Genomic DNA, 9,701 nt, shown 5'->3' with positions numbered 1-9,701 from the left:
CTGCACAGTCTTCTTCTGTCTCGGTAGCAATCAAGATGTCATCGACATACTGCAGTAGTTTTCCCTTTTCGGATGGGGTTTCCCAGGATTCTAAGTCTTTTGCGAGCTGGTTACCAAAAATAGTAGGGCTATTCTTGAATCCTTGTGGCAACACCGTCCAGGTAAGCTGAGCTCTTGGACCACTTTTAGGGTTTTCCCATTCAAATGCAAACAGTTTCTGGCTGGCTTTATGGAGAGGAAGGCAAAAGAAGGCATCCTTCAAATCTAAAACAGTAAACCACATTAGCTCGGGTGTTAATGCAGTTAACAGGGTATACGGGTTTGCCACCACTGGGTGGAGATCTTCAACTATTCTATTTACTGCCCGTAAGTCTTGAACCACCCTATATGACCCATCAGGTTTTCGAACGGGTAATATAGGGGTGTTAAACTCAGATTCGCATTCTTCTAGCAACCCTAATTGCAAGAATTTTTCTATTACTGGCCGAATCCCTTCTCTGTCTTCCATTTTTAAAGGATACTGCTTAATTCTTACACTTATACACTCAATACGATCACGGTACAAAAACACACAAATACAAACTTCTTATTTATCTTGCAGCAGCTGCCTCTCACTCACACAGCGGCAGCGGCGTCTCACTCACACCCTGCCCCTGCAGACACGCAGGCACACAGACACACAGACACACAGACACACAGCAGCGGCTGCTCTCACTCACACAGCAGCAGCGGCGTCTCACTCACACCCTGCCCCTGCAGGCACACAGACACACAGGCACACAGACACACAGCAGCGGCTGCTCTCACTCACACAGCGGCACACAGACACTTAAAGGGCCCATTACACTTTTCATTCATATCACAAAATATACCGAGTTTAAACAATCACCAAGTCCGTTTGTAACATATATCATAAACCGTTAACCATTAGCAGTCAGTTCAAAGCCAGTATATCCACCATTAGTGCACTATACAATGACCTAAAGCAAGAAAAGAACACACACGGCACAGAAATACACAACGAAAGAACACACACACTCAATACGGTCGCTGCACAGAAATTATCCACAGCCTTACAATCCTTTCATTACCACACATAACAAAATAACATACTCAATACGGTTGCAGCACAGAAATTATCCACATTATAACAGAATAAGCCTTAAATTACCCTTTCCTGTGGTCACTCTATTTGGGCAACAGGTTCCTACCTAGAGCCCTAAAACCCAAGAAGGTTCCAAACCTTTAAACCCAGCGACCGCTCTATTGGTCTGTGGTGATTTGACCGCTCTATCGGTCTGTGGCGATTTTATTACCTCGGGCTCACCTAACCTGCGAATTCGCGTCCTTACCTATCCCGGGACTATGCTGCACGCCAGACGTCTCTGCGCGATTTACCAGCTGCCCGCTCCGCGGAAACCCAAAAACATACCGTTTAATCCGCTCCTTCAGGAGGTCTTTGTCTGCTCCCGTGGTGAGCGACTGGTGACGGAGGCTCCTCCGAGGAAAACACCCGGGGCGCGCCTAGGAGAGTCCGCCGTCCAGTCAATCCCACAGCCGAGCAGATCACCTCCTGGCTGGCTCGCCAAACTGACGTGCGGAATCACACTCCACAATCTGATGGATTGTAAAGTAGGTATGTTTATTCAGCGCTGGGCACACAGGGGATAGCTCCTCCTATTGTGTGCACCCGTTATAGCATTGCTACCTTGCTTTTATAGAGTAAATGATTACATATTCATAATATTTTGCAATACGTCTATACATATGCATTACCTATCCCCGCTTCGTATTTAAATTAGCATTTCCATGATCTCCTCCCAGCTGAGTCTGCGCAGTGTTTTCTGGTGGTGGTCGTGGGGGTCTTTGGGGATGAAGTCACGCTCCTCTTCCTCCCGTCCGATTGTAACCCCAGCGTTTCGCGCAAGCTCAGTTGTTCGTTGGCCATTATCTAAACCGCAGACCTAGCTCTAACTGGTTTTGTGCTATCTATATATTTCAGCACGTCCCGTTATACATGCCATCTGCAAGGCAAGGACTCCCTATCTTGTCTATTCTTGATTTATTATACTGTTCATTATCCACTCATCCTGCAAGGCAAGGACTCCTTATTTTAACTACTCACTTTTAACTCATCCTACTTAGCTTGTGCCTTGCATCAACGGTGGCAGGAAACAACCTTTTTTCCTTCCTTGTCCAGCAGCGCAGAGAGGCCACTTACAGAAAATGATGTCCTGGATTTATCTGCCTTCCTTTCTGCCTGTGAGTAGGTTTCAGACTCCTCTACTTTCTCCTAATCTAAACAAGAATATAATTTTTTTTGAATCCTTAGTCCCAGGAATGAATGCCAAAAACTTAGCTTTGTTGCTTAATTGTGGCTGATGATGAATCACATTAGATTGCTTCTGTTCCCTTATTGGACATGTTGGCTGGTTCCTGGTACGTGTTACTGAGTTATTATTGCTCTGGCAAAGAACAACTGGGTGGCAACTGGGTCCAGAAGATCCAGTAAGGAGGCAGGTTTGGGTATGTCACAGAACCACAGCCCCCTTGGTTTCCCTAATAATTGGGGAAAAAAGTCAGTGTTTACATGTAGGAGTGTACTTAGAGCAGGAAATGGAGCAGTGGGCTTTTGAGGGTTTTTTCCCAGTGTTTCTGAGCTCCCCAACACCCCAATCGCGTTAGAGGTGCGTTCAGAGCAGCCCCAGGGTACACGTGCAGCCTGTCTGGCAGACCCTGGGGAGGAAGGAGGTGTGTGCTCACCCAGTGCGGACGCACGGTGCACGTCTGTCCAAGCCATTTTGCCTGGGTTGCATCAGATGTATCGTGCAACGGCACAGCCCATGTGCAGGAAAAATGGAGACGAGAAATATGGGAGCCCTGATACAATGCTCCAGCACAGGAGAAAGCTTCATACAAGCAGAGGTGGATCATCATAAAGATTTTTCAGACTAGAAGATCTAGCCAAGAATGGGAGATGTAGAGGAGGGTAAAGGTGGGCTGAGGAAGGCCCCGTGGGGAGCAGGACACTGGAAAGGTGTTTGTTTCAAAACCACTTCTGTGTGGAAGGATCACAAGCCATGCTTGAGCCATGTTCTGTTTCTTTCCTCTCAGTGAGCTGTTCACAGCTTTCTCCTGAGTTGCGTGGAGGATCACAAAACCTCCTGCACGTTACGGCAAAGCAATTCAATGAAGGGAGAAACAGTGGGCACGGAACAGTGTATGTGTGTACAGAAACTTGCATCACGGCAACTTGCTGAGCAAAACCACTAAACCACCAATGAGGAACAGGAGAAGAAAAGCAACGTGACACTGAAGCTTTGTATGACCCACCCGAGGCAGATCACGTGCTTACACCGCCTTGGCAAGAGCAGAAATACTTGTCTTCCCACTCTTCCATAGTTATTCCGAGGTGCTTCTTAGTGATGAGATTTGGCTCTCCTTATCACTTTGCTTTCCTGTTGTAGCGTTGCTGTGCTCTGGTTTAAGGTATATTAATAATAAGTGAAGCAAGACCAGCTTTGAGATGTAGAAGCTCTTCTTCAGATCCATCTGTCCAGATTCCTCATTTCCTCACTCCATCACAGCCACGATACCACCAGGCCTAAAGAAGGGCACATGTGCTCAAAAGCTCACCTGTGTTTTCCAGCCAAATCAGTTATTCTGCTAAAAGCTCTTCTCTCTCCTGCCCCACTGGGTTTGCCTCTCCTCTTCTGCAGTGGGGGGGTTGCAGGTTTGAGCGCAGCTCTGGGACATCCAGTGGCTGGTAGCACTTGCAGCTGGAGGGCTCACAGCAGCTTTGCAAGGCTTCCTGCAAGAAAACTAGCAAAAACGTGATTTAAAACAAAAAGACACGCTCTGTCTCAGTTCCTGGGGCTACAACTACAGGTGACTTCATTCCTTGATACGTTGATGTTTGAGAACCATTCAGGTATGCGATTATGATGGTTTCGTTATCCCTTTGCATCTCTAGCTCACCCAGCTTGGGCAGCCATCTCCTGCTGTTTTCATTTCAGTGTTTCTTTACCACAGTTTGCTTTATTAAGGGGTTTTGTGTTCCAAGGCAGCTTGCATTCATGTAGATAATTAGATAATGTTGTGGCAAGCCAAGGGTTAATGCACCAACACATTCCCGGGACACACACTGTCCTGGCCTTTGGCTGATCTGTGAGTGTTTAATAAATGAATCAGGCCTGAAACCGAGATGTTCTGCAGAATCAGGCAGATTTGCAGAATAGGGAAGTCTCAGTTGGGGTTTTCAAGAAAGCCTCAGGCTGTTATGGGCCCCAGTCCTTATTCCTGCAGGATTTACCTTAGGCAAGAACCTAAAGGAGTCAAAAAAAAAAAAAAAAGCAAAACAAAAAAAGACTCCTAGCTGTGTTTTTCTGAGCCTGGATAGTGTCAGAACAGCTGTAGCATCCTGGCCAGAGATCTGGTGACGGTTGGTAACTTTTTGGGAATTTGAGCAAAAATTCAGCTGTGTCTTCTCTTCAGCCTTTGATGCAGACTATTCATTTCACCCCTAATGATGCCCACTAACCCTGGGCAAAGGAAAGCGTGTATCTCAGCCAGGGGAATGCCAGGCTACCAGGGGAAATAACACAGCACTGAAAAGAGCTATGGAACTGTGGCAGTCCTTTCCGATTTCATGTCTGTGTCTGCACGGCTCTGAAAAGGTGACCTGAGACAAGGCAAAAGCCCAGCAGGTGACCCAGGGCAGAGCCCCTGCCCTTACTCGCACCAAAGCCTCTGGGCAGCCAGCTGGGTGCCTCCTGCAGCGCGGCCAGGCCCGCTACGTCAAACCAACGCCGTGTGAAACTCCTGGTGCCCTGTGTTCTCCAGCGTACACTATCGGATGGATTTTTTTTATTTCCATCCATACAAATGCTAAGAAGATCAGTTTTCCCTGATTCTTGCCTAGGAATGCCGCTGAGGAAACTCAGGTGGACCATGATCAGCCCCCTGACTTCTTTCTTGTTCTCCTCCTGGAAAGTGGGACTAACCCGCACTGGTGGGGAACAGTGCTCATGATGTTAAAGGGTTCATTAAACATGTCAAATACAACTCATTTGGAGAGTTTCTCCTGGAGACAAAGGGCAGTTTAAATTGTTTATTAAAAAGCACAGGTGTAGCGGCCAAAATAACGAGTCAGAGTGTTCTTTATTTTTGTTTTTTTCAGGACAGGGGCCGTTTATTCTTACAATAGTACCTACTTATGCTCTCGCCAAAGCTCTTACTTCACAATTAGCAAATCAGCAGTTAGGCAGCTCTCAACCTTCTCTCCTACCAGCACCAGACCACTCTCACACGCTGTGCAGACCAATCCCCTGCTCGCTCAGGCGCTGTTCACGCCGCGGGAACTTCTCCCAGCTCGGGGTTGCAGCTGTCCCTTGTTTTTCCCTGGCACCTCGGCACAACTCAGCAGTTTCTGATCTCTCTCCCAAGGCCGGTTTCTCATCAAAGCCCCGCTGCTGCTCAGGGGCTGTGCAGGGCTGACAAGCCGATGTCTCCCCCACACCTCTGTCAGGTGAACATCCTCAACAAGGCTCACTCTGATGTTTTCTTCCGAGCTCCTCTGGCTACAGTCCTACTTAAAAATCCTAAAAATTCTTGATGTCAGACACATCAGTGGCTGCTCCCAACTCTAACTGAGCTTTGGCCTCTCCTCTCCTCCCTGCATGTGCGAGCCATGGCTCTGCCCCTTCCTGCCAAGCCTGACCTTGCTCCCAGAGGTGGTGCAATTCCTTTTCCTCGGCAGCTCAGCGAGCAGGTCCCTGCTCAGCCAAGCCCCTTCTGCCCTCTCACTTGACGCCTGACACAGAGCAGGTGCCTGCTCCCGAGCTCCCCAGTGGTGCTTCTGCAACCCTGAGCAGCACTCGCCGGCTCCCGAGGCCTCACCTGCAGGTTGCCAGGGACTCTGCTAAGTACCTCCCCAAGGAGCGTAACGTTTGCTCTCTCAAAACCCTCCGGAGCAACTCTGCTGCCCTTTCTCCTCCTTCCAGTGACCAGCTTCAGCTCAACAATCCTGTCATGGCTCTGGCTCAGACAGTCCCCTGCCACCCATGTCCCACCAGCCCTTCTCCACTCCCTCCAAGCCAGTCTCGGGGGGCATTTCTCCTAGTTGGCTCCCCGAGTCCTTGTGACAAGAAGTTCTCCCCACAGAGCTCAGGACTGTTCCAGCCCTGCTTGTCCCGGCAGGATGGGATTCCCAGCGGGTGTTACTGGGGAGGTGGCAGCTGCCACAAGGACCAGGGTCAGTGCTCCAGAGATTTCTCCCAGTGCCCCCAGATGAAGAGTGCAGTGCTGGCGTCCTGCTGGGCGAGTGGCAGGAGACACTCACTGGGACATCTGCTTTGTTTTCCATCCCCCTCCTCCTCACCCCGAGGCTCCCAACCACATCCTTGCTGACCGTCAGCCCTGCAGCATCACACCTCTCCCTCCCCTGGCCCGCCCTACCTGCCCCGCCTGCCCCCTCCATCCCAGCACTCCAGGCTGACAGAGCACCCTGTCACCGCCCCCCAGCAAGCACAGGGCGCTCACAGCCAGGCCGGGGGGCGCAGGGGGGAGCAGAGAGTGATGTGGGGAGCGGGGTGGTTGGTGACGAGGGGGGTATTTGAGGGGACTATTGTTTTACTTTGGGGGTGGGGCGTTGAGGGTGGTGTATTTGCGGGATGGGATGGGAATGTTGTATTTGGGGGGAGGGAGTGGGATCAGACGCTTGGGTAGGACCTTTTCTGTTGGTTTTTCTCATTAAAATCTCTTTTCTACAAAACCTCTCTGTGCCTGTGTGAGAGGGGGAGGCAGCGCAGGGGGCACCACGAGATGGCACCCAAGGGTGCAACAGCCCCACTGAGCCCCAAACCAGAGCCGAGCCCCGAAGGGCACCCAGCCCCCCCGAGCTGAGTCACCACCAGCGGGGCAGGCAATGGTGGGGGGGCAACTCCCCCGGCCCCTTCCCCAGGGCAAGCAGCCCTTTGGCAGGGCCGCCAGGACAGACGGCTCCCTGCAGGACTCACGGACACGGCCCCACGCAGGAAGCACAACGGAGCCCCCGGCACCAGGACAGACCCTGGGGGAACAGGGGGGGCAAGGGCACACCCCCCACCAGGCCCAAGGCCTTTGTCCTGAACACGGCAGCGTCCCCTCCGCGGGGACAGGGCTCGCTGCAAAGCCCTTCCCAGCCTCTCCCTCGCCTCCCACCCCGCTCCGCTCCGCAGCCCGGCATCGCCTCACTGCCGCAGCACGAGGACCCCAAACCCCCCGGAACGGCCAGCGAGGAGCTGCCGGCCAGGCTGGGACTGAGACAGTCTGGCCAGTGAAACACTGGAATAAATACACTTAGGCTTACAGAAAACTGCATTCTCCAGTTACAGCACATTTCTGTATGGAAATTTAAACAAACGCTACCACTAAGCTCCTTTATACGAATATTAGAGCTGGTAAGATGTTCACTATTTTGATTGTGCCGATATCAGTAAGGCAGGAGGTGTGCGTACTGACAGTGCTTAACTTCGGACCAGCTAAAAAAATGTATTCATACAGCTGGCTTGTTACAGAGAAATCTTTTTGCTGCCCTTCTGTGGCAATTGCACATTCACTGGCATCACAGTTTCCAGCAGTGAACCATGGCAATATCTGTGTTAATTGTTTGAAAAGAAATAGCAAAGGCAAAATAGGTGAACTGAGGTGTTTGAACAGACTAGACAATGAGAAGAGTAAAGGCCTGGGCATTGATCCTTTTCTGATGCAAAATTTTTCATTAAAGGTAAATTCATGTCAAATAACCTGGCTTTGTTGAATGTAATAAATTAAATTTTGAGAGTGTAAGGAGCATTTATCCTTTTGAATGACTAGAAATTCTGTATTTCTAATTGTAATTGTTCTTTCTGGCCTCAGTAGTGCAGGTGGTTCTATTCCTAAAAAGCGGCACCATTTGTGCCCCTGGCACCAAGGCAGCCCGGTGACAGGGGCTATAAATCCCTTTACAGCCCGTTTAAAAGAAAGGGACAAAACCCATGAACAATGATTTAAAAACTGCTTCAGATGACTATTCTTTTATGACTAACTAAAGTGGGCTTCAGCTTCCCGTGAGATTTCAGTGTTGGCATGATGAGATTCATCTCTTTTAACAAGCTGAGCTGCCCCCGAGCCCCCCCGTGCCGAGGTCAGGTCACTCTCCCCGCCCGCGGTCGTGAGTCACTCTCGCCGTACTCATCTGTCCCCCCAGAACCGGCTCCTTTGAGGCTCATAAAATGCTCCTGCAGAACAGAGGTGGATCTGTTTTACCCCAGAAGGGCTGTTCATAGCCACAGCCAGCCCCAGACTGAGTGGGGCTGGGTCAGTCACGCAGACAGCTCCTGGGCGTCCGGTCTGTTGGATCAGGCAGACTGGCACTTACTGCTCTGCGCCAAAGGCTCCTCTCAGGATACACAGACGTTTGTGTGGCCAAGGGCTGAGGCCTTGGAGCAGGTTCCGTGGGGATGCACGCTCAGCCCTGGGGGACGTGCCTGTTGAGACTGATTTGATCTCACATGCCTCAGCTTCCCCTGTGCCCACCCTGTGATGGATCCACACTGATGGGGGGGGAAACAAGGGATAAAAGTGTGAAAAAACCCACATCCCTCTTATTTGTTAGGAAGGAGGCAGCATCAAGCATGGAGGGTGATGTGAAATCATTAGTCAGGCAACAAGGACTGAACACAAGCCGAGGGAGTGGAAAGAGCAGCCAGGCGGTGCAAGGGAATAGGACATGCCAGCCGTGGTGACACTCAGATGTTTATTTCTCTGTCACTGAGAGTGTCTGTTCCTGGTGAACCCGCACATCTCCGAACCTGGAACTTCCTCTGGAGGTTTCGCTGTGCTCGCAAATCCTAACGCAGGTTTTGGTGAGACGCCCTGCCATAGCCAGAGGCTTTCTGCTGGAGCCACCCAGGCCTTACCCGCAGGCAGCGGGTGGGAGCAGAGCCGGGTGCCATGTGCTGGGGCAGGCCCGGGGCAGGGTGCCCGCCAGTGGTCCTCCCCCCGCAGCTCCGCCGGGGTGTCCGTCAGCAAACGGCTTTAGAACAGGGATCGCTCCCTGATGAACGTTATTACAGTGTCGGGGTCTCTTCTCGCCCCCAATTCACTAGAACGCAATTTAGTGTTGGAAAAGCTGCTGTTACTCCATACAGCCCCCAGCTGCTGGCTGGTTTTGTCTGCACTGGGACATCACTGGGAGCCAGTCTGGAGGCGCCGCTTGGAGACAGGAGCTCACCTTTAGGGCAAGAGCAGGCAGGAGAGCTGACAGAGATGTGCTGGAGCCGGAGTTAACCGTTAGGGAGATCTGGGAACCTTCTGCTGGATAGAAGAAAGAAGGAGGGCGAGAGACAGAGTTTGAAAATCATGCAAGACTTGCAGAAAAACCCTGGTTCAGCAAAACACAGATTCCTCTGCCTCAAACAAGGCTGTCTCGGCTTAACAGAGCGGCTGAGCACACCCGTGACGTTCCGTCGGGCAAGTCCCCCGGCCTTCACCGGAACGGCCCCTGCACGAGAGCTCAGCACCCCCTGAAATGCTCCGCGGGGGAAACGCTCCGGTCACCGCCTGCCCCTGCTGGAATCCCCAGGCTGTGAGGGCAGGTGCTGTCGATAATGAACGTTATTCTTGAGGCAGCGTCACCTGAGAGTTTTTTGCTTTTTAAATGGGAACATCAACACCTTCCC

The 9,701-nt window shown here is 51.3% G+C and overlaps 1 protein-coding gene across 1 annotated transcript in view; it reads right to left on the bottom strand.

The window, feature by feature from the left end:
• The window catches only part of FBF1 (Fas binding factor 1), a 22,867-nt gene that overhangs the window by 7,160 nt on the left and 6,006 nt on the right, over positions 1-9,701 (bottom strand). The gene's annotated exons all lie outside the window — the stretch shown is intronic.

The sequence above is a fragment of the Athene cunicularia genome (genome assembly GCF_003259725.1).
Source record: "Athene cunicularia isolate RWA chromosome 18 unlocalized genomic scaffold, athCun1 chr18_part1, whole genome shotgun sequence".
NCBI lineage: Eukaryota > Metazoa > Chordata > Aves > Strigiformes > Strigidae > Athene > Athene cunicularia.
This window is presented reverse-complemented; position numbering and strand designations above follow the sequence as displayed.